We start from the raw sequence: 23,661 nt of genomic DNA on the forward strand, positions 1-23,661 counted from the left end.
TAGCTAAATGGAGGTAAAATTTACTTGGCCCTGATCACCATGATTTCCATGGAGTTAGCTAGTTTGCCTTCGCTTTTCTTATGTCAAAAAACAACAATTCTTCCTGTAAAGCCATGTATACTGGCTGGGGTGATCTAGAACATTTCCTCCTGACCTGACCTAACCTCCATCACATTTCCTAGTCTAAACAAACCTGGAGAATCACATTTTTACTCTTCCTACCACTGCCAAGTTGTTGTTCGAGTCACCGCGTACCCCTCTGAGGAGAGATTGTCTCATTCCCCGTTCTCACAATGACCAGGGTTGCGCTGAACTGTAGTTGTTTTTCCTTCCATTTTTCTCATTTAAAATAAATGTTAATATAACAAAAAGCAGGAGTGGGGTGGGGTGGGAAGAAAAAGATATGGGATGTGTGGGAGGGATCCCCTCCTTCCCCATCACTCCAGAACTCTAACCTTCCGTCTCAGCCATGCAGAGGTTATCTTCTTTATGGAATCATACAATCATAGAAGATTAGGGTTGGAAGAGACCTCAGGAGGTATCTAGTCCAACCCCCTGCTCAAAGCAGGACCAACCCCAACTAAATCATCCCAGCCAGGGCTTTGTCAAGCTGGGCCGTAAAAACTGCTAAGGATGGAGATTCCACCACCTCCCTAGGTAATACATTCCAGTGCTTCACCACCCTCCTAGTGAAACAGTGTTTCCTAATATCCAACCTAAACCTCCCCCCACTGCAACTTGAGACCATTACTCCTCGTTCTGTCATCTGCCGCCACTGAGAACAGCCGAGCTCCATCCTCTTTGGAACCCCCTTTTCAGGGAGTTGAAGGCTGCTATCAAATCCCCCCTCACTCTTCTCTTCCGCAGACTAAATAAGCCCAGTTCCCTCAGCCTCTCCTCATAAGCCAAGTGCCCCAGCCCCCTAATCATTTTCATTGCCCTCTGCTGGACTCTGTCCAATTTGTCCACATCCCGTCTGTAGTGGGGGGGACCAAATTTGGCCTCACCAGTGCCAAATAGAGTGAAATAATCACTTCCTTCGATCGGTTGGCAGTGCTCCTACTAATGCAGCCCAGTAGGCCATTAGCCTTCTTGGCGACAAGGGCACACTGCTGACTCATATCCAGCTTCTCATCCACTTTAACCCCTAGGTCCTTTTCTGCAGAACTGCTGCCGAGCCATTCGGTCCCTAGTCTGTAGCGGTGCATGGGATTCTTCCGTCCTAAGGGCAGGACTCTGCACTTGTCCTTGTTGGACCTCCTCAGATTTCTTTTGGCCCAATCCTCCAATTTGTCTAGGTCCCTCTGGACCCTATCCCTACCCTCCAGCATATCTACCTCTCCCCAGCTTAGTGTCATCTGCGAACTTGCTGAGGGTGCAATCCACGCCATCCTCCAGATCATTAATGAAGATGTTGAACAAAACCGACCCCTGGGGCACGCCGCTTGATACTGGCTGCCAACTAAACATGGAGCCATTGATCACTACCCGTTGAGCCTGACAATCGAGCCAGCTTTCTATCCACCTTATAGTCCATTCATCCAGCCCATACTTCTTTAATTTGCTGGCAAGAATACTGTGGGAGACAGTGTCAAAAGCTTTGCTAAAGTCAAGGAAAACGTCTACTGCTTTCCCTTCATCCACAGAGCCAGTTATCTCGTCATAGAAGGCAATTAGATTAGTCAGGCATGACCTACCCTTGGTGAATCCATGCTGACTGTTCCTGATCACTTTCCTCTCCTCCAAGTGCTTCCAAATGCTTTCCTTGAGGACCTGCTCCATGATTTTTCCAGGGACTGAGGTGAGGCTGACTGGCCTGTAGTTCCCCAGATTGTTCTTCTTCTATTTTTTAAAGATGGGCACTATATTTCTCTTTTTCCAATTGTTCAGGACATCCCCTGATTGCCACGAGTTTTCAAAGATCGTGCTCAATAGCTCTGCAATCACATGAGCCAACTCCCTCAGCACCCTTGCATGCCTTAGATCCAGACCCATGGGCTTCTGCATGTCCAGCTTTTCTAAATAGTTCTTAACCTGCTCTTTCACCACTTGAGGGCTGCTCAGTGTCACTAGGGCTGGAGATCATAGATTCATAGAACTGGAAGGGACCTCAAGAGGTCCCTCTAGTCCAGTCCCCTGCACTCAAGGCAGGACTGAGTGTTATCTAGACCATCCCTGACAGGTGTTTGTCCAACCTGCTCTTAAAAATCTCCAATGGTGGAGATTCCACAACCTCCCTCGGCAGTTTATTCCAGTGCTTAACAGTTAGGAAGTTTTTCCTCATGTCCACCCTGAACTGCCCTTGCTGCAATTTAAGCTCATTGCTTCTTGTCCTGTCCTCAGAGGTTAAGAAGAAGAATTTTTCTCCCTGCTCATTCAAACAACCTTTTATATGCTTGAAGTTGATGAAAGCTTCAAAGGGGAATTCAAATGGATCGAAAACAGAGTGTTGTAACCCGGGGTTCTTTCAGCCCAAAGCTCTTGGTAACTTTACTCTGTGCCAGGTGGTGTCAGGAAATAAATCCGTGGAGACATGGCCACCCAACCAATAGCTTGCTGGCACAAACAATACAAGAGTGGTCTCAGTTAAAGCTTTATTTTATTGAGTCTCAAGCACTTACACACATCTGCAACATGCGAGGAAAACACCCCCAACCCTCGATAGTTACCAAAGTGTGGTGTGGCTCTCAGGCGGTGCATTGGCCCATCTTTCAGCTGCCCTTGGGAATCCTAAATTGTATCCATGAAGAGATCCCGAAGAGTCCAAACCTCTCACCGCTTCTTTATCCTTGTTGGTAGACAATGACATATCAAGCAAAAAAAACCAACCCATGTTCGGTAAGCCATTTCAAAAGCTAAGTGAGAGGTTTTCTCTGCTTGCTAATTAGCCAGATGTGTTCCTGTAAATTTTGCATGTCTTGAGGCCCTGACGGACACCTCTGAGAGGGCAAATGTAGACAGGCCTCTTGCTTTTCTCCTAAAACACAGGCCCCAGCACATCCAACAGAGATTTCAATAGGGAGGGACGTAGGTGCAGGCAAAGTTTGAGCCAGAGGCTCCCTTCCTTCCTGGCTTAGTCATGCATGGAATGAGGGAGGTGGTGGAATCTACTTCCTTTGAGGTTTTTAAGGTCAGGCTTGACAAAGCCCTGGCTGGGATGATTTAGTTGAGGTTGGTCCTGCTTTGAGCAGGGGGTTGGACTAGATACCTCCTGAGGGCCCTTCCAACCCTGATATTCTATGATTGTATGATTCTCTGCTAAGCTGCACTCCCTCAAAAAGGCCCACAAGTTTTGGCTGCTGTTAGCCACACGTATGATCATCAATTTTTCACTATTGGTACTGATCCATCAAAATCTCCCCATACAGTGGGATCGTTTGGAATTTAAATCCCAGTTTCCATCTATTGGTAAAGCCACTTCTGGGAAATTTGGCTGTTTTTTCTCCCTATATGAGGATGCCAAAACTTTGCGAAATAACATAACTCAATAATGACAGTGCTGAGTGAAGCAGGTTTGAATGGATCAGTGGAGAACATGATGGGAGAATCTCTTGCCCTGATTCTGAGTCATCGGATGTAACCTGCTCTGGAATTTCACTTGACTCTTTCATTTTCATGTCATCTACCTCTCTGCAATGTGGGTTTCTCTCTTTCTGGGCTGTTTGGTCACCCACGTGGCGATTAGTTTAGATTGACAGGATGTTGCTCAGATTTATTGGAGACTTTGAGATAAATGGCTATTTGCTAAAATGATTTCTCACTTTAGTTTGGCTTTCCCCCCACCCCTGCATGATGACATGGAGAAAATTCAAGTGCAGTTCAGTCAGGAGAGAATGCGCCAATCTACTGGACATGCCAACAAAGAAAGAGCAGTGATTTAAAATCTCCACTTGGAAATGGTGAACAGCAGCAGACCCCAAACGGGAAGTAACTGAAGGAAGTGCAGATGATCCCAGAGGAGTACTAGTGTTTAATTCACTATTAGCTCAGATGATCTGGGAAGAGAATTCCACAGTAAGTGACTTGGCACTAGGCAAAATATTCATATAGTTGGTTCCAAAAGCATTTGTAACCCCACAGAAATCTCTCCTAGCTGATCCGATGGTATGGGAAATGCTGCCCTTCATAATGCAAATATGGAGGAAATAGAAGTAAGGGGTTTTTGTTGAATTTACTCTTTGTAGGTGAGGCAAATTTGTATAAAATGAGATCAGTGTATAAAATGAAATAGTTGCAGAAAAATAACTATTTTTTAATAGAAACTCCAGCTTTGGTAGCTTACAGAGATCCTGACCCAGGCCTGTATCTAGTCCCTAGCCTAGATCTGTGCCACCAAATAAAAGAAACACTGGCCATGTTTAGGAAAGTGACTATTCACTAACACTGCTGAGATTTCAAGTGGCCTGGTAAAGGGTTCTACTTCAGAGAAGTGTAAATTTACCCTCACCAAGGGCAAGGGTTTGGAAAGAACTGGCATAGAAATGGTATGCACCGTTCTTGGTTTTCACCCAGTAAAGGTAGCTATGGTGACCAATGGCGCAAGGGAAATTGAATTAAGGAATGGTGTTCTAAAAACAGTGTCACTGATTACAGTCCCAAAAGATGTCATGGTTAGCCTGAGAACAATCATCCTTCACTGTTTGGATTCAAAATTTCATGAGGCAAAGAGAGAGAGAGAGAGTCCTTTGGAGGATATTCCTTCCCTGTGGATACCAAACTGGCTGCCTGAGTGGGTAAAAAGGATTTTCATGCTCTGGAAATAACCGAAGAGGGGACTGAATGTGTCGGGCTCCGATTTCAGGCTCTAGGATGCATGAATATTGAGTCCTGGTTCTGTTTTTGTCTCATAAAGCTTGTCTGCACTTAAAAATGCAGCATTGGTGGAATTCTTCCGCTTCTTCCTGGGGGAATTCTGCGCCGCTGCGGATGCACAGAATTCATCTGTCTCACGTCATTTTGCATTTTCCTGCCTAAAAATCATTTTGCCTCAGATATGCTGCAGTTCCTCCTTTTCCCCACCAGAGGCCAATGGTGGGCAAAAGTCGGAACTTCAGCACTTCTTGGGCAAAACGTATTTTAGGCAGGAAAATACACAATTTTATGTCCAGTGCTGCAGAATTCCCCCAGGAGCAGGAGTTCATCACAGCACCCTGACGGCAGAACCAGGTTAGGACAGAGGGGGGTACACAGGGCTACCGAGGGGTCACAGATTGGGGTTCAGAATGGCTAGTGGGGAGGACAGGCTGGAGCATGAGCTCAGGAGCTAGTGCGGTGACAGCGTTTAGCCTAGGGATGGAGGAGGGGACCCATGGGGATGGGGAGTGTGGGGACAGGGGCAGACATGCCTGACTGAATGGGAGACGCTTGGGGTCAGCCAGGGTCTGCATGGGGGAGGCTTCTCAACACCCGAACAACCCCCCCCCATACACACACAAAGAAAAACTTCTCACCCACACCTAACACCCTCCAGGTTCACTCCTAGGCTCCCTCCCTCTCTCTCTGCTCCTTCGTTACCCCCGACTCCCCCAAGCCTTTGCACTGCTTCTGACAGGTGCAGGAAATACAGCTCTGTATTGTAATTTAAATGAATTGCACAAAGTTCTGTGTTAATATGCCTCGTAAGGAATCTATTTGTAAAAAGAAGAAAAAAAATTACCAGATTTTTTTTCTTTTTCTTTTGGTCTGTATTGTTACAGACATACCTGTTGACAGATCTTTTGAAACTCAAGTTGCAGTGGGGGAGGTTTAGGTTGGATATTAGGAAAAACTTTTTCACTAGGAGGGTGGTGAAACACTGGAATGGGTTCCCTAGGGAGGTGGTGGAATCTCCTTCCTTAGAGGTTTTTAAGGTCAGGCTTGACAAAGCCCTGGCTGGGATGATTTAATTGGGGATTGGTCCTGCTTTGAGCAGGGAGTTGGACTAGATGACCTCCTGAGGGCCCTTCCAACCCTGATATTCTATGATTCTATGAAATTACCAAAATAATTGAAACTGGCATGATTATATTGTGCTATTTTGACAAATAAACTATGCAGAATTTTCAAATATTGTGCACAGAATTTTTGATTTTTTTGGTGCAGAATTCCCCCAGGAGTAACCATTGTGGTGCTTTAATGAAGAAGCTCTATGCTGAAAGAAGAGAGCTCTCCTGTTGGCTTTGTTAATCCACCTCCCTGAGAGGCATTAGCTTTGCCAGCCGGAGAAGCTCTCCCACCAACCTGGCACTGTCTGTGACGGGTTAGTTCTGTATAACTAGGTTGCTCAGAGATGTGGATTTTTCACACCCATGACCAACGTTAGTATACCGATCTAGGACTGTAGTGTAGATCAAACCTTAGTTTTTTTTCTTGTGTTTTATGTATTTGCGTCTCTTCTCCTCTACCTCCACCTACTTCAAAAGATTAAAAAATGTGAAAATACAAGAGAGGGGTTTTTTTTGCACAGTGCAAACATTCCCACAGAGGAGACCCCTTCCATCAATGCATATGGCAGAAAATCAAGAGAGATATGAACTCATAGAAGTGGGACCAAGTTTCAGAGGGGCAGCCGTGTTAGTCTGTATCCACAAAAACAACGAGGAGTCTGGTGGCACCTTAAAGAGTAACAGATTGATTTGGGCATAAGCTTTCATGGGTAAAAAACCCACTTCTTCAGATGCATGGAGTGAAAAACTGGAAAGTGGGAGTGGGAGGCTCCTATGTCGTGACAAGCCACAACTTGGTTTCACTTGGTGGCAATGAGGATCAAAAGAAAACGAACGTATATGACAAGTTTTTGTGATTGTGATTGTTAAGGCTGCGAGTCTGTCATGGAGGTCACGGATTCCGTGACTTTCCGCGACTTCTGCAGTGGCTGGTGCTGGCCCAGGGCGGTTTGGCTGTGTGGGAGGGGGCTCAGGGCTAGGGGCAAGGGTTTGGAGGGGACGCTTACCTGGGGGTGGGGGCTGCAACTCCTAGGCGGCGGAGGGGGTCTCCGCCCAGCGCGCCACCAGGCCCCATCCCCACCGCTCCCATTGGCTACGATTCCCGGCCAATGGGAGCTGCGGCAGCCGGCTCTTGTGGCGGGAGCCGTGGAGGGGTTCCTGCCCTGGCCCCTGCCTCCACCACCTAGGAGCTGCAGGGTCGTGGAGCCGGGTAGGGAGCCCCGCCAACCCTCCCTCCCCCAGCACCAGCCGGAGTCCTGGGTCGCACGTCATGGCCCGCCCTCCCCAGTACCAGCGCGGCTCCCCACCGCACGCCGCGGCCTATCTCCCCCCCCACCCCCCGCCCGTACCAGCGGGGGTCCTGGGCCGTGTGCCGCAGCCCAGCCTCCCTCTTCCCCAGCACCAGAGGGGGGCCCAGATCACCTCGACCCCCTCCCCCAGCACCCATGGTGCCCCAGACCACTGCACTTTGCAGTGCACTCCCGCCCAAGTTTTAGTCACGGTGGGTAGTTTAAAAGTCCTGGACAGGCCATGGCCCGTGAATTTTTGTTTAGGGCCCGTGACCTGTCCAGGATTTTTACTAAAAATACCCACCGTGACTAAAACATAGCCTTCGTTATCGTTACTAATGTTGCCTGATTTTGGGGGGGCTGTTTATTATTGTTATAGACCTGCCAGTTGATGGGAGCAGAGGGTTTTCGTCCCAGAACCAGGCTACACAGAATCAATGTCGTGAGTTCCAACAGTTCGCAGGTGTAACCCACGCACCTCCTGGGTGTGGTGCTCTGTCCCATCTGGTAGCACGGAGACTTAGAGAGAGAAGGATGAGTCTGCTCTACAGCCTGAGCTAACGGCCCATTGCTTTTGGCTCATGGGGTGAGGCTGACACACTAAGCTCCAGAGGTCCGAGGTTTGATCCCACCCGCCGATGACCGGCGTCTGTCGGCATTACACAAGGACCCTTGGGAGCTGTGGCAAGAACACTCGCGCTGAGGACAAAACAAAGCCTCGGAGACTTTTATTAAAATAAATGAGAAACTTATAAAAGCTCCAAACCACAAAATCAAAAGGAAATAATACAGTTCTGGGGGTATGATAATATCATTTTATAAAAGCGTCCTCTATTAACATACTCACTCCCTTCCTTGCGGACCCGGTGGTAAGAGTCAAAGGACCAGCCTCGTCTCTGGCTTGTCAAATGGGTCCGATGGTCCGGGTTCCTCAAAGCTCGACGTTGATGGTGAATAATAGAGCTGAAGGGTCAGCTGCTGAGTAGCTAAATTAACAGCTAAAAGACTCAAAAGATAAAGATGAAAAAGCCAAGAGCTGGAAAAAGCTAGCGAGAGCGGCTTCCGCTTGGTGGTCTGCCCTCTTCTGGGGTCTGAGCACTCTGAATGTTCATGCCAGTGCCCAATCTTCCATGCCCAAATCTAATTTCCTCACCCCCATAATATTGGGGTGCATTTATCCTATAGTCTAATATATTCATATATATTAATGCCAATGAGCTCATTCTCGAAAGCTGTAGCTCAAACCAGTTTCTGGTCGTTACCTCCATGTTCTGGTGGTGTACCTTGTGGTTACCGTTGAGTCGAAATTTCTTAACTAAACGTGTTTAGTTCCCCAAAATCTCAAAGGGTCACTGTTAGGCCAGTTATCTATGCCAAAGCTCACAAGTCAATACAGGATACAGACCTGTAGGATCCTTGCGTTACAGCCAAACATCACAGAATAGTCCTATTCAAAAATATAAGCCAAATATAATCAAATAAAGAAACAATAAAGGCAGGATATAAAGAAGCAAGCCAGCAGGCTAGCCCTATGGGATAAACCAATGAAAAGGAAATTAAGGATGAAGTTATGGGTGAAAGAGTAAGATAACTCCCCACCCACCCCCCTTCAGTGTAGGTAATCCACCTCCCCTAGTGGCGGTGGCTTGGGCCTCTGGAATGATGACCGAAGCATGAAGGGGCATATGAACGTTTAGCATACCTGGCACGTAAATACCTTGCAATGCCAGCTACAAAAGTGGCTTGCGAACGGCTGTCCTCACTTTCAGGTGACACTGTAAATAAGAAGCGGGCAACATTATCTCCCGTAAACGTAAACCAACTTGTTTGTTTTAGCCATTTGCTGAACAGGAAGTAGGACTGAGTGGACTTGTAGTCTCTAGTTTCACATTGTTTTCTTTTCGAGTTCATTTGCGTAACAAAAAAAAGCTACATTTGTAAGGGCAGGTCTACACTATGGGGTTAAGTCGACCGAAGCTACACAACTGTGTTACGCAGCTAAGTTATTCACATGGCTGTAGTCCAGTGGTCTCAAACACGGGGCCTTTCGGGGAAGGGGCTGGAATGAGGGCAGGGAAGGGGCGGGGCCTCATGGCAGGGGCGGGGCCGGGGGCAGCCGGGGGGCGTGTCAGTGATGTGGCCCTCTGGCCAATGTACTAGTCCTCATGTGGCCCTTGTGGTCATTTGAGTTTGAGACCCCTGCTGTAGCCGCTGTATCTTACTGCAGTGTCTACACCACACTGAGTCGACGGGAGAAGCTCTCCCGTCAACTTACGTTATGCGTCTCGTTCCGGGGGAGTACCGGAGTTGACGGGAGAGCGACCGGCGGTCGATTTAGCGGGTCTTCACTAGAGCTGCTAAATCGACCCCCGGTGGATCAATCACCATATAGAATCATAGAATATCAGGGTTGGAAGGGACCTCAGGGGGTCGTCTAGTCCAACCCCTTGCTCATCATCGAGCCACGGTAAGTGGAGACAAAACCTAAGCTGCACTTTTACAATAAAGAGATTGCACGGCAGTACTTGTATGAGGTGAACTGAAAAATACAATTTCCTCTATCTTTTTTACAGTGCAAAGATTTGTAATAAATACTATAAAATAAGCACTGTGTACTTTGTATTCTGTGCTGTAATTAAAATCAATATATTTGAAAAGGTAGAAAAACATGCAAAAATATTTCTAATAAATTTCAATTCGTGTTCTATTATTAACAGTGCGATTAAAATGGCATTTCATTTTTTGAGTTAACCGTGAAGAATTGACAGCGCTAATAAAATACACTGCATTATCGTCTACTACTGCCATTGGACAATGAGGCCGAACACAAACACATCCCCTTCCTGCCTACACAACAGCTGACTTCGGTTCAGGGAATATATCACATATACATCTTTGGGTTCCTTTGTCTTTAACACAGAAACATTCATCTTTTCCTTGTAAATTCTGATCCTCACACACATCCCAAATTTTCATGGGCCACACACTGAAACATGTCAATGCTTTTCCATTGTTGGTTTTCTTTATGCGACCAGGAATGATGATCAGCGCAGTCACATAAGGAAATTTTTTGTTAGCTGGATTCCCATAGGCACCACCGGATAGGTATCAATAGCGGGACCGGGGCGTAGAGTTATATATGCTCATCGAACCATTTGCTCTTTATTCAGCATAAAGCTTAACAACTTCCACCAGGCCTTTAATGGTCTCTCCCCTTCTGTAACATTTTTCCACTCAACTTTTTTATTTCCAAAGGAAAATTTCCTCGCATGCCTTCCCAAATTATTTGAATGAGCAATTGCTAACTTATTTCCTGAGCCTGTGAACAGGCTAGTGCTAAGGACACATTTTCGTGTACCGATTTCATAGTCCCTGCTAAAAGTAACAAATCCTTTTCACCGCGCTATTGCCATACTGGCAGTATTTTAGCAACTAAGTGTTGCCCCATTCCTAATTTTGACAAGGATGCACTGATGGACTTTTCAATTCTTCTATATTCACTGAGTTGGGGAGGGATATTATGAAAATTAGTCAGACACGGATATTGTAATGGAACTTTAGGTTGTTTTTTAGTACATTCACAGCCCTGAGTTTCTTTAATCCATTCAGGGGGCTCCATTTCTCCTATATCCCAGACATTCACCGGCCAAGGTGCATTGGGGCAGTTTCCTGATGTTTGCAATTGTTGTCCTGGGGGAATAGTCAGTGTGCTGGGCCTTGATTCTCAGATTTGAAGCAGGTGAGGCTCATCCAATCCCATTAACATCCTAATGTCAAAGTCCCCTCCTGGCTGCGATGAAATCCCATGACCTTCAGTATCCCTCATTTTGGGGTAAATACCGGGATCCTAAAAGGATTCACCCCTTCTTGTTTCTGTATGAGTTTAAGGTGGTCAATATTACATACTGTGGCTTTAGGTCCTGTACCATTTCCTAACATAGTGTTAGAGTATCCAGTCATTAAGGACAACCTAGATTGGGATGGAGCTTTTGGAGATAGCCCGCTGGCCATTATGGTCTTGTAATGGGTAAACCCCTTTTCCCAACACAAGCAACAGCTGCTGTGATTGAATACTAATGGATTAATCCAACATTGTACCATCATCCAGAATTCATTCCTCCAGACATTTACTGCATGAATGTCAACAGGCCAGCGAACAGGGTTGGCTAGCAGACAAACAACATGCAACATACAACACACACACACACACACCTGACAGAAGCTTCTTCATTATGGTGCCCAGGTTACTTGTGTTCTTCTACCGGCTCCAGCCTTTCCTTGGAACTCTGAAAGACAAAAACATTTTTCTACCCCCCGCCCCAGCCTTCCCCTTGGTGGGGCTAATTAGAGGTTACTGCTTGAAATCCCCTTTCCATGGAACCATTTTAACTTTGGCTTGTTTAGCCTCTATGACCAGATTTCTCCCTGGTGTACTGTTGGGCTGGCTTTTTCCACAGAGTTCAGTGGGCCTTCCCATTTCATGCCCAAGGAATGACCTTGTTCTGCACATTTTCAATCCAGCCCCTGCTTTCCCAACCTCCCACTAAATCGGCTTTTTTACCCAGCTTTTTTACATTAAGGCCCAATTGTTCTGCTCTTTTCTTGCGGGTTTCTGTTAATGCCTCCAAAAGGGACTGGATCCTTTGGTTATTTAGCACTCTGGGTTGCCACCCATCTGGAATATCTACATCTAGCCACCCTTTTTGGGGTGTTCTCATGTCCCTTCCTGTCCTTGCTACAGAGGGACTGCAACCATGACTCGCTCGGACCAACCTCAAGGCCGTTAGAATCACAGGCAGTTTTTCATCCCAATCTTCTCCATTTTCTTTTAACATTTTTCTTAAAGCATCCTTTAGAGTGCGGTGAGTTTGTTCCACTTGTCTGAGGATTGGGGGTGTCCTGCAATGTGGAACCTTTGCTTAAAGCCGAGTATTTTACATAGTTCCTGCAGAGTTTTCCCAATGAAGTGTGGGCCTTGGTCCGAATTGATTTTTTGGGGCAGCGCCCATGGGCTAACCACCACATTAAACGATTGCAGGGCTGTAGTCAAAGATGTGTTGGCTTTTATTGGGATGGCTTCTATCCATTTTTTAAAGGGATCTGCAATCCTCAAACAATACTTGTTATTTCGCGGGTGACTAGTAGGGGTCCAATATCGTCTATCTGTAACCGGGCCCACGGACCCTCCATCCTTTGGTGAGCAATGGGACCCTTTTGTACCTGAGGGCCTGCATTGACCATAGCACATTGCAAACAAGTATTACACCACCTTCCTTGAGGGTGGGCCACCACCCTGTGTCTTTGATCCTATCCAGAATTTTGTCCACCTCAAAATGCCCTTGCTCATGCACGTACTGAATCAATTCAGTCCTGACTTTCTTAGGCACTAACCACCTTTTAGGCTCTTCCCCAAGATCTGGGTCATGCTCAGGGACCCACGCCACCCCTCCAGGGTCTTTATGTACATGCCATTTTCCTAGGATAGTTTTTTGCTTCAGTAATCATTCAATTTCATCGTCCCCATCCTGGAGGGCTTGTAGAGCCAACACCTCTGGGCTTGTCACCTGCTTTTGTGCACTGCTTTGATTACCTTCTCTTTCTTGCCTTGTGTTAACACGGTCGCTTGTTGGGCTAACACATCCTCCCTGTTATTCCAAAATCCATCCTCACTCCCTGGTTTCTGAGGTGTTTCCATGTGCTACGTAACTGTCTCCCTTTCTTCACACCACCACTTGCTCCCAGTACAGTTCACGAGCTACCCGCTTTCCATCTCCTGGGCACATACCCCTAGCTGCCCAGATGGGCAGTCACACCACTACGGCTCTGCACACCGAGTCCCAGTCGGGAAAAACTGCCAGGGCGGCTTCCTGATCCTCCAGCTGTAACACCTTAATATCACCACCGCTTCTGCAGCTTGTGGCTTTACTGGTCCCTTTAGTTCCTGGTCGGTATTTACCTTTACAGCTCCAAGTCCTGTCTTAGCTCTCCCAGCACGAGAATCGCTAGACCCATCCACGAACCAGATTTGTGCATTTTTCTCTTGAGCTTTCTGTAGGGTGAGTCCCGATGTCACTGGCCACTCCACCCTTTTATACTTCGGGAGGGGGCACTCATGCTCCAGCCCTTGCACTTTCAGGGCACGTGGTACAGGGGATAGTACCTTTCCCTTTTCTAGTTATCCCTTGATTTACAAGGGCCAGAGTCCATTGTGCCAACGTAGGATTAGATACCTATCTCTCCTGCACTTTTCCTGATATTACGTATTTTAACGGGGAATGTATTGTCTGTACTATGATGTTGGATCCTACAATTATATATTCCCAATGCAGCAAGGCCCATACCAAGGCCAAGCACCCTCTCTATTTACACAGCGTGTAAAATTCTGCTCAGTGTAATTCAGTGTTTTGGCTCTACAGACCCCGAGTTGTAATTGCCCCATGCTTTGCTTCTGTAAAAGCACTGCTCCCAGAGCGACAAACCATACTAGCCAGTGGCGGGATAAATGCTTCTCCCACCTTTGGATATGAGAGGGCTGGGGCCTGGGCCAAATCCTGTGTCAGAGTCAGCGATGCCTCTGCTTGATAAGGTCCCCACTCCAATTGCCCCCCTTTCTTTAGGAGAAAATACAGTGGATGACTCTTGTCAGCATACATTTCAATAAAATCTCTTGAGAAGTTTACAGTTCCCAAAAGGGCTCTTAAGGATGCCCCATGAGTAGGGGCGGGAAGTTTTCAGTTCCACCCAGTGTGCCGCTGGGGTTTGTCCTTCCTTTCCCAATATGACCCCTAAATATTTTACCTTTTGCTGTACCAATCGGGCCTTGGCTCTGCTAGCCTTGAATGATCTGTAATAGCTGCTCAGTGAGCCTACCAACCTCCTCCCTATAGTCCCCACGCACCAATATATCATCAACATAGGAAATTACCCTATTTTGGGCTTCAGGTATCAATTTTTCAATCTTAACCACATGGGAGGGACAAATTGCAGGTGCATTACGAAAACCCTGGGGGACCCTTGTAAAACACAACTGTTGTCCCCAGGAAGTGAACCCAAATTTGTGCCAAGACTCAGGGCGTAAGGGAATGGCAAAGAAAGCATTTGCCAAGTCTATTCCTGAGAACCCCTGTGCTCCTGCATCAACTACTTCTTGGTATTTGGCCACCCCCGGGGCAGTGGCAGGGGTTACTGCAGTTAATGCTCTAAAATCAACTGTCATTCTCCAGGTCTTCCCATCCCATTTCAGTACAAGCCAAATCGGGGCATTATTAGTACCAGCCATTTGCACAACGACACCCTGTGCTAACAAACGTTCTATGGAAGATTTTATTCCTTCCTCTGCCTCCTGAGGATACCGTATGGACACCGTGGAGTGGGGTCAGGCCCTTGGATTAAAACCTCAGCATCCATTTTCCCACACTCCGATTTATTTTCAGCCCATACCCCAGGAAACTCGTCCACCCATGGGTCCCCTTCTTCGGCTTGCCCTCCTTCTGAGGCCTTTACCGCCACACACCTACGTACAGCATTACTGGAGGGGGGTGAGTGTTTCTGCTGGCTCGTCACTATTTGCCCATAGGAACCCAATGGCTAAATCCGCGATGTCTCCCCTCGTTAAGGTTAGGCGTTCCCGATATTGCATCCTCCTTACCCCTATTCCCAATCTGATCCTGCTTCTGAACACCTTATTTTACCCATGACTCCCAATTCCCTGGGTGGGGCAGGATCGGTCTCCCGATAAATGCTTTCATGGTCTCCCCTGTATACGATACTAGTTGTCTCGAATTTTCTGTTGCCACAGCGTCCCCGGGAAGCCATTGCTCGCCAAGCACACATAGGGATGCACGGGTGTCAATTAGCTTAGCGGGGCCTGTTTCTTTTGTTGTTGCTGTGCATCATTTGGCTCAGACTCAGCAGGGAACCAGCTGCAGGAGTTCAGAGTCCTAGATTCAGACAGTCGAAGGCCAGAGGGGAGGACTGTGATCCTCTAGTCCAGTGGTTCCCAAACTGGGGTTCACGAACCCCTTGGGGGTTGGCAAAATGTTACAGGGGGTTCCCGGGAAAAAATTCCCGATTGGTGGACAGAGCTGTCCCGAGGGACCCCAGGCAGCACGGGGCCAGCAGCCCGGAGCCCCTGGACTTCCAAGAGCTGAGCAGCTCAAAGCCAGCATCTCTATCGCACTGAGGACATTTAAACTCCAGGACACCTTTTAAGAAATGGAAAGGGAGGTGGATTTTTTTTTTTTTTGATGTTTTTAAAATTCAATAGGCAGCTCGTGTGGTTTTTAAAATTATGACAAAGAACAAGTTTAAGCTTCGTTGTAACGTGCGTTGTTTGCCTGGACTGCTCAAGACCTGAATGCTTGTGTAGGGGGAACTCTGTGAGTTGGCTTCTCGAAGCCCTTCGGGCTGGTTCACATCTGATGCTCCCGGAGGAAACCTAGGAGCCTCGTCTTACAACAGGCGTATTCAAAGTGATACAAGCTGCCACAGCGAGACCTGGGAAGAGTGTTGCCGTTCTCAGAATGTAATAAAATACTGTAATGATGAATAATAATAAATAGTGTGTATTAAGAAGGTCGTAAAAACAAAGTTTATATTTCCAAGATCACGGCTTTTAGCATTTATACTCGGGTAAAGGAGAAAATCCCGGGAAATATCCATTTTTAGGAGGGGGCTCGCGAGGCTTGACATTTTAGTGAAACGGGTTTGTGGGTTGTTAAACGTTGGGAACCACTGGACTAGTCCGACTGCCGGTGGGATACAGGCCATGGCACGCCTGGAATTCATGCCTGGATGAACTACAGAGGCATCAACCCACAGCCACCCTGCCTCCCCCACACAGCCCCCACAGCCACCCTGCCTCCCCACAGCCCCCCTGCCTCCCCAGCCACCCCACACAGCCCCCCTGCCTCCCCCACAGCCACACCCCTCAGCCACCCTGCCTCCCCACAGCCACCCTGCCTCCCCTACACACCCCACACAGCCACCCTGCCCCCCCCACACACCCACCACAGCCACCCTGCCTCCCCCAGTCCCCCTGCCTCCCCCACACACCCCCCACAGCCCCCTGCCTCCCACACAGCCACCCTGCTTCCCCCACACACACCCCACACAGTCACCCTGCTTCCCCCACACACACCCCACACAGTCACCCTGCCCTCCCACAGCCACCCTGCTTCCCCACACACACCCCCCACACACCCCACACAGCCACCCTGCCTCCCCCACAGCCACCCTGCTTCCCCCACACACCCCCCACAGCCACCCTACCTCCCCCAGTCCCCCTGCCTCACCCCACACAGTCACCCTGCCCTCCCACAGCCACCCTGCTTCCCCACACACACCCCCCACACACCCCCCACAGCCCCCTGCCTCCCCCACAGCCACCCTGCCCCCCCACACACCCACAGCCACCCTGCCCCCCACACACCCACAGCCCACACAGCCACCCTGCCTCCCCCACAGCCACACCCCTCAGCCACCCTGCCTCCCCACAGCCACCCTGCCTCCCCCACACACCCCCCACAGCCCCCCTGCCTCCCCCACACACCCCCCACAGCCCCCCTGCCTCCCCCACAGCCCCCCTGCTTCCCCCACACACCCCACAGCCACCCTGCCTCCCCACATCCACCCTGCCTCCCCCACACACCCCCCACAGCCACCCTGCCTCCCCCACACACCCCCCACAGCCACCCTGCCTCCCCCACAGCCACCCTGCCCCCCCACACACCCACACCCCACAGCCACCCTGCCCCCCACACACCCACACCCCACACAGCCACCCTCCCTCCCCCACAGCCACACCCCTCAGCCACCCTGCCTCCCCACAGCCACCCTGCCTCCCCCACACACCCCCCACAGCCCCCCTGCCTCCCCCACAGCCCCCATGCTTCCCCCACACACCCCACAGCCACCCTGCCTCCCCACATCCACCCTGCCTCTCCCATACACCCCCCACAGCCACCCTGCCTCCCCCACAGACCTCCCACAGCCACCCTGCCTCCCCCACACACCCTCCACAGCCACCCTGCCCCCCCCACACACACCCCACAGCCACCCTGCCTCCCCCATACACCCCCCACAGCCCCCTGCCTCCCCCACAGCCCCCACACAGCCACCCTGACCCCCCACACCCCCCACAACCCCCTGCCTCCCCCACAGCCACCCTGCCCCCCCCACACCCCCCACAGCCACCCTGCCTCCCCCACACAGCCACCCTGCCGCCCCCACACAGCCCCCACAGACACCCTGCCTCCCCCACAGCCACCCTGCCTCCCCCACACAGCCACCCTGCCGCCCCCACACCCCCCACAGTCATCCTGCCTCCCCACAGCCACCCTGCCTCCCCCACACCCCCCACAGCCACCCTGCCCCCCCCACAACCACCCTGCCCCCCCCAAACAGCCCCCACAGCCACCCTGCTTCCCACACAGCCCCCACAGCCACCCTGCCTCCCCCACAGCCACCCTGCCCCCCCCACACCCCCCACAGCCACCCTGCCTCCCCACACAGCCACCCTGCCGCCCCCACACAGCCCCCACAGCCACCCTGCCTCCCCCACACACCCCACAACCACCCTGCCTCCCCCACACAGCCACCCTGCCGCCCCCACACACCCCCCACAGCCACCCTGCTTCCCCCACAGCCACCCTGCCTCCCCCACAAACCCCCCACAGCCACCCTGCCTCCCCCACACACTCACTCCCCCGGCCACGCCCCACCCCCCGTGACCCGCAGGGCAGGCGCGCGGCTCGGCGGGTCACGATGACGCGCCCGGTCCAACGTTCGCGCCGCTGCGCCAACCGCCCTCAGGGAACAACCCGCCGCGCGCGGGGTGAGGTGAGGTCACGGCTCGCGGCGCCGCGCCAACCGCCCTCAGGGAACCCCCCCAAGGGAGCCCCACGGCTCGGCACGCGCCGCGTCACTTCCGGGCTGCTCCCGGCGACCTTGCGCCCCGCCCCCGCGCCCGGCAACGAGCCTCGCGCGCGCGGCCGCGGCGGTCACGCGCCCCGCAGCCCCGCCCCCGGCAGGGGTCCCCGCCCTCCCCCTCCTCCAGGCGCGGCGGGAACGGACCCCTCTCGGCCGCCGTAGCTGCGCTGGGTGTCCCCCTCCCCCACGGGTGCCCCCCCAAATCCCCCCTCCCTGAGAACTGACACCCTTCCCCCACGGGTGCCCCCCCAAATCCCCCCCTCCCTGAGAACTGACACCCCCTCCCCCACGGGTGCACCCCAAAACCCCCCTCCCTGAGAACTGACACCCCCTCCCCCACGCGTGCCCCCCCAAATCCCCCCTCCCTGAGAACTGACACCCCCTCCCCCACGGCTGCACCCCAAATCCCCCCTCCCTGAGAACTGACACCCCCTCCCCCACGGGTGCTCCCCAAACCCCCCTCCCCGAGAACTGACACCCCCTCCCCCACGGGTGCCCCCCCAAATCCCCCCTCCCCGAGAACTGACACCCCCTCCCCCACGCGTGCCCCCCCAAATCCCCCCTCCCTGAGAACTGACACCCCCTCCCCCACGCGTGCCCCCCCAAATCCCCCCTCCCTGAGAACTGACACCCCCTCCCCCACGGGTGCACCCCAAATCCCCCCTCCCTGAGAACTGACACCCCCTCCCCCACGCGTGCACCCCCAAATCCCCCCTCCCTGAGAACTGACACCCCCCTCCCCCACGGGTGCTCCCCAAATCCCCCCTCCCTGAGAACTGACACCCCCTCCCCCACGGCTGCACCCCAAATCCCCCCTCCCCGAGAACTGACACCCCCTCCCCCACGCGTGCACCCCCAAATCCCCCCTCCCTGAGAACTGACACCCCCCTCCCCCACGCGTGCACCCCCAAATCCCCCTCCCCGAGAACTGACACCCCCTCCCCCACGGCTGCACCCCAAATCCCCCCTCCCCGAGAACTGACACCCCCTCCCCCACGGGTGCCCCCCAAACCCCCCCTCCCTCAGAACTGACACCCCCTCCCCCACGGCTGCACCCCAAATCCCCCCTCCCCGAGAACTGACACCCCCTCCCCCACGCGTGCACCCCCAAATCCCCCTCCCCGAGAACTGACACCCCCTCCCCCACGGGTGCTCCCCAAACCCCCCTCCCCGAGAACTGACACCCCCTCCCCCACGGCTGCACCCCAAATCCCCCTCCCCGAGAACTGACACCCCCTCCCCCACGCGTGCACCCCCAAATCCCCCTCCCCGAGAACTGACACCCCCTCCCCCACGGGTGCCCCCCAAACCCCCCCTCCCTCAGAACTGACACCCCCTCCCCCACGGCTGCACCCCAAATCCCCCCTCCCCGAGAACTGACACCCCCTCCCCCACGGGTGCACCCCCAAACCCCCCTCCCCGAGAACTGACACCCCCTCCCCCACGGGTGCACCCCCAAATCCCCCCTCCCCGAGCACTGACACCCCCTCCCCCACGGGTGCCCCCCAAACCCCCCCTCCCTCAGAACTGACACCCCCTCCCCCACGGGTGCACCCCAAATCCCCCCTCCCTCAGAACTGACACCCCCTCCCCCACGGGTGCCCCCCAAACCCCCCCTCCCTCAGAACTGACACCCCCTCCCCCACGGCTGCACCCCAAATCCCCCCTCCCCGAGAACTGACACCCCCTCCCCCACGGGTGCACCCCCAAACCCCCCTCCCCGAGAACTGACACCCCCTCCCCCACGGGTGCACCCCCAAATCCCCCCTCCCCGAGCACTGACACCCCCTCCCCCACGGGTGCCCCCCCAAATCCCCCCTCCCCGAGAACTGACACCCCCTCCCCCACGGGTGCCCCCCAAATCCCCCCCTCCCTCAGAACTGACACCCCCTCCCCCACGGGTGCCCCCCAAATCCCCTCTCCCCGAGAACTGACACCCCCTCCCCCACGCGTGCACCCCCAAATCCCCCCTCCCCGAGAACTGACACCCCCTCCCCCACGGGTGCTCCCCAAACCCCCCTCCCCGAGAACTGACACCCCCTCCCCCACGGCTGCACCCCAAATCCCCCCTCCCCGAGAACTGACACCCCCTCCCCCACGCGTGCACCCCCAAATCCCCCTCCCCGAGAACTGACACCCCCTCCCCCACGGGTGCCCCCCAAACCCCCCCTCCCTCAGAACTGACACCCCCTCCCCCACGGCTGCACCCCCAAATCCCCCCTCCCCGAGAACTGACACCCCCTCCCCCACGGCTGCACCCCAAATCCCCCCTCCCTCAGAACTGACACCCCCTCCCCCACGGCTGCACCCCAAATCCCCCCTCCCTCAGAACTGACACCCCCTCCCCAACGGCTGCACCCCCAAATCCCCCCCTCCCTGAGAACTGACACCCCCTCCCCTACGGGTGTCCCCAAATCCCCCCCTCCCCGAGAACTGACACCCCCTCCCCCACGGGTGCACCCCAAATCCCCCCTCCCCGAGAACTGACACCCCCTCCCCCACGGGTGCACCCCAAATCCCCCCTCCCCGAGAACTGACACCCCCTCCCCCACGGGTGCCCCCCCCAAAACCCCCCTCCCTGAGAACTGACACCCCCTCCCCGACGGGTGCCCCCCCAAATCCCCCCTCCCTCAGAACTGACACCCCCTCCCCCACGAGTGCACCCCAAATCCCCCCTCCCTGAGAACTGACACCCCCTCCCCCACGCGTGCACCCCCAAATCCCCCCTCCCTCAGAACTGACACCCCCTCCCCCACGTGTGCACCCCCAAATCCCCCCTCCCTCAGAACTGACACCCCCTCCCCCACGGCTGCACCCCAAATCCCCCCTCCCTCAGAACTGACACCCCCTCCCCCACGGGTGCACCCCCAAATCCCCCCTCCCCGAGCACTGACACCCCCTCCCCCACGGGTGCCCCCCCAAATCCCCCCTCCCCGAGAACTGACACCCCCTCCCCCACGGGTGCCCCCCAAATCCCCCCTCCCCGAGAACTGACACCCCCTCCCCCACGCGTGCACCCCCAAATCCCCCTCCCCGAGAACTGACACCCCCCCACGGGTGCACCCCCAAATCCCCCCTCCCTGAGAACTGACACCCCCTCCCCCACGCGTGCACCCCCAAATCCCCCCTCCCTGAGAACTGACACCCCCTCCCCCACGGCTGCACCCCAAATCCCCCCTCCCTCAGAACTGACACCCCCTCCTCCACGGCTGCACCCCAAATCCCCCCCTCCCCGAGAACTGACACCCCCTCCCCTACGGGTGCCCCCAAATCCCCCCTCCCCGAGAACTGACACCCCCTCCCCCACGGGTGCACCCAAATCCCCCCTCCCCGAGAACTGACACCCCCTCCCCCACGGGTGCTCCCCAAACCCCCCTCCCCGAGAACTGACACCCCCTCCCCCACGGGTGCTCCCCAAATCCCCCCCTCCCTGAGAACTGACACCCCCTCCCCCACGGGTGCACCCCCAAATCCCCCCTCCCCGAGAACTGACACCCCCTCCCCCACGGGTGCACCCCAAATCCCCCCTCCCTGAGAACTGACACCCCCTCCCTCATGGGTGCACCCCAAATCCCCCTCCCTGAGAACTGACACCCCCTCCCCCACGGGTGCCCCCAAATCCCCCCTCCCCGAGAACTGACACCCCCTCCCTCATGGGTGCACTCCAAATCCCCCCTCCCTGAGAACTGACACCCCCTCCCTCATGGGTGCACCCCAAATCCCCCTCCCTGAGAACTGACACCCCCTCCCCCACGGGTGCCCCCAAATCCCCCCTCCCCGAGAACTGACACCCCCTCCCCCACGGGTGCTCCCCAAACCCCCCTCCCCGAGAACTGACACCCCCTCCCCCACGGGTGCCCCCAAATCCCCCCTCCCCGAGAACTGACACCCCCTCCCCCACGGGTGCTCCCCAAATCCCCCCCTCCCTGAGAACTGACACCCCCTCCCCCACGCGTGCACCCCCAAATCCCCCCTCCCCGAGAACTGACACCCCCTCCCCCACGGGTGCCCCCAAATCCCCCCTCCCCGAGCACTGACACCCCCTCCCCCACGGGTGCCCCCCCAAATCCCCCCTCCCTGAGAACTGACACCCCCTCCCCCACGGGTGCCCCCCCAAATCCCCCCTCTCCGAGAACTGACACCCCCCACGGGTGCCCCCCCAAATCCCCCCTCCCCGAGAACTGACACCCCCCTCCCCCACGGCTGCACCCCAAATCCCCCCTCCCCGAGAACTGACACCCCCTCCCCCACGGGTGCACCCAAATCCCCCCTCCCCGAGAACTGACACCCCCTCCCCCACGGGTGCCCCCCCAAATCCCCCCTCCCCGAGAACTGACACCCCCTCCCCCACGCGTGCACCCCCAAATCCTCCCTCCCTGAGAACTGACACCCCCTCCCCCACGCGTGCACCCCCAAATCCCCCCTCCCTCAGAACTGACACCCCCTCCCCCACGGCTGCACCCCAAATCCCCCCTCCCTCAGAACTGACACCCCCTCCCCCACGGCTGCACCCCCAAATCCCCCCTCCCTGAGAACTGACACCCCCTCCCCCACGGGTGCACCCCAAATCCCCCCTCCCCGAGCACTGACACCCCCCTCCCCCACGGGTGCCCCCCCAAATCCCCCCTCCCCGAGCACTGACACCCCCTCCCCCACGGGTGCACCCAAATCCCCCCTCCCCGAGAACTGACACCCCCTCCCCCACGGGTGCACCCCAAATCCCCCCTCCCTGAGAACTGACACCCCCTCCCCCACAGGTGCACCCCCAAATCCTCCCCAACAACTGACACCCCCACAGATGCACCCCCAAAAAACTGACACCCCCTGCTGTAATTGGGCTGGGTGTCTCCCCACCCCCAAATTCCCGCCCCCTCCAGGACCTGATCCCTCTCGCCTGCCATAGCTGCACTGGGTGTCTCCCCACCCCCACGAGTGCACCCCCAAATCCCCCCCCGAGAACTGACCCCCCCACAGATGCATCCCCAAATTCCCCCCAAGAACTGACACCTGCCCCCCCCCCCGCTGTAATTGGTCTGGGTGTCTCCCCATCGCCAAATTCCCCCTTCCCGAGAACTGACACCCCCCTCTTAAATTTTCTTCTTCGAACCATAGGAGATCAGGGTGGGAAGGGCCCTCAGGAGGTGTCTAGTCCAACCCCCTGCTCAGAGCAGGACCGATCCCCAATTAAATCATCCCAGCCAGGGCTTTGTCAAGCCGGGCCTTAAAAACCTCAAAGGAAGGAGATTCCACCACTGCCCTAGGGAACCCATTCCAGTGTTTCACCACCCTCCTAGGGAAAAAGTTTTTCCTAATATCCAACCTAAACCTCCCCCACTGCAACTTGAGACCATTACTCCTTGTCCTGTCCTCCTCTACCACTGAGAATAGTCTAGAGCCATCCTCTTTGGAACCACCTCTCAGGTAGTTGAAAGCAGCTATCAAATCCCCCCTCATTCTTCTCTTCCGTAGACTAAACAATCCCAGCTCCCTCAGCCTCTCCTCATAAGTCATGTGTTCCA

General features: G+C 54.4%; 2 protein-coding genes and 1 pseudogene across 4 annotated transcripts in view; 2 read left to right on the forward strand and 1 right to left on the reverse strand.

Annotated features, from left to right (window-relative positions):
* Window positions 1-23,661, forward strand: part of LOC102945014 (zinc finger protein 883-like) — a 705,100-nt gene that overhangs the window by 647,139 nt on the left and 34,300 nt on the right. The gene's annotated exons all lie outside the window — the stretch shown is intronic.
* LOC102934537 overlaps window positions 1-23,661 on the reverse strand; it is a 1,094,240-nt pseudogene that overhangs the window by 555,641 nt on the left and 514,938 nt on the right.
* The window catches only part of LOC102933291 (zinc finger protein OZF), a 1,218,290-nt gene that overhangs the window by 401,632 nt on the left and 792,997 nt on the right, over window positions 1-23,661 (forward strand). The gene's annotated exons all lie outside the window — the stretch shown is intronic.

The sequence above is a fragment of the Chelonia mydas genome, chromosome 28, assembly GCF_015237465.2.
Source record: "Chelonia mydas isolate rCheMyd1 chromosome 28, rCheMyd1.pri.v2, whole genome shotgun sequence".
Classification (NCBI taxonomy): Eukaryota; Metazoa; Chordata; order Testudines; family Cheloniidae; genus Chelonia; species Chelonia mydas.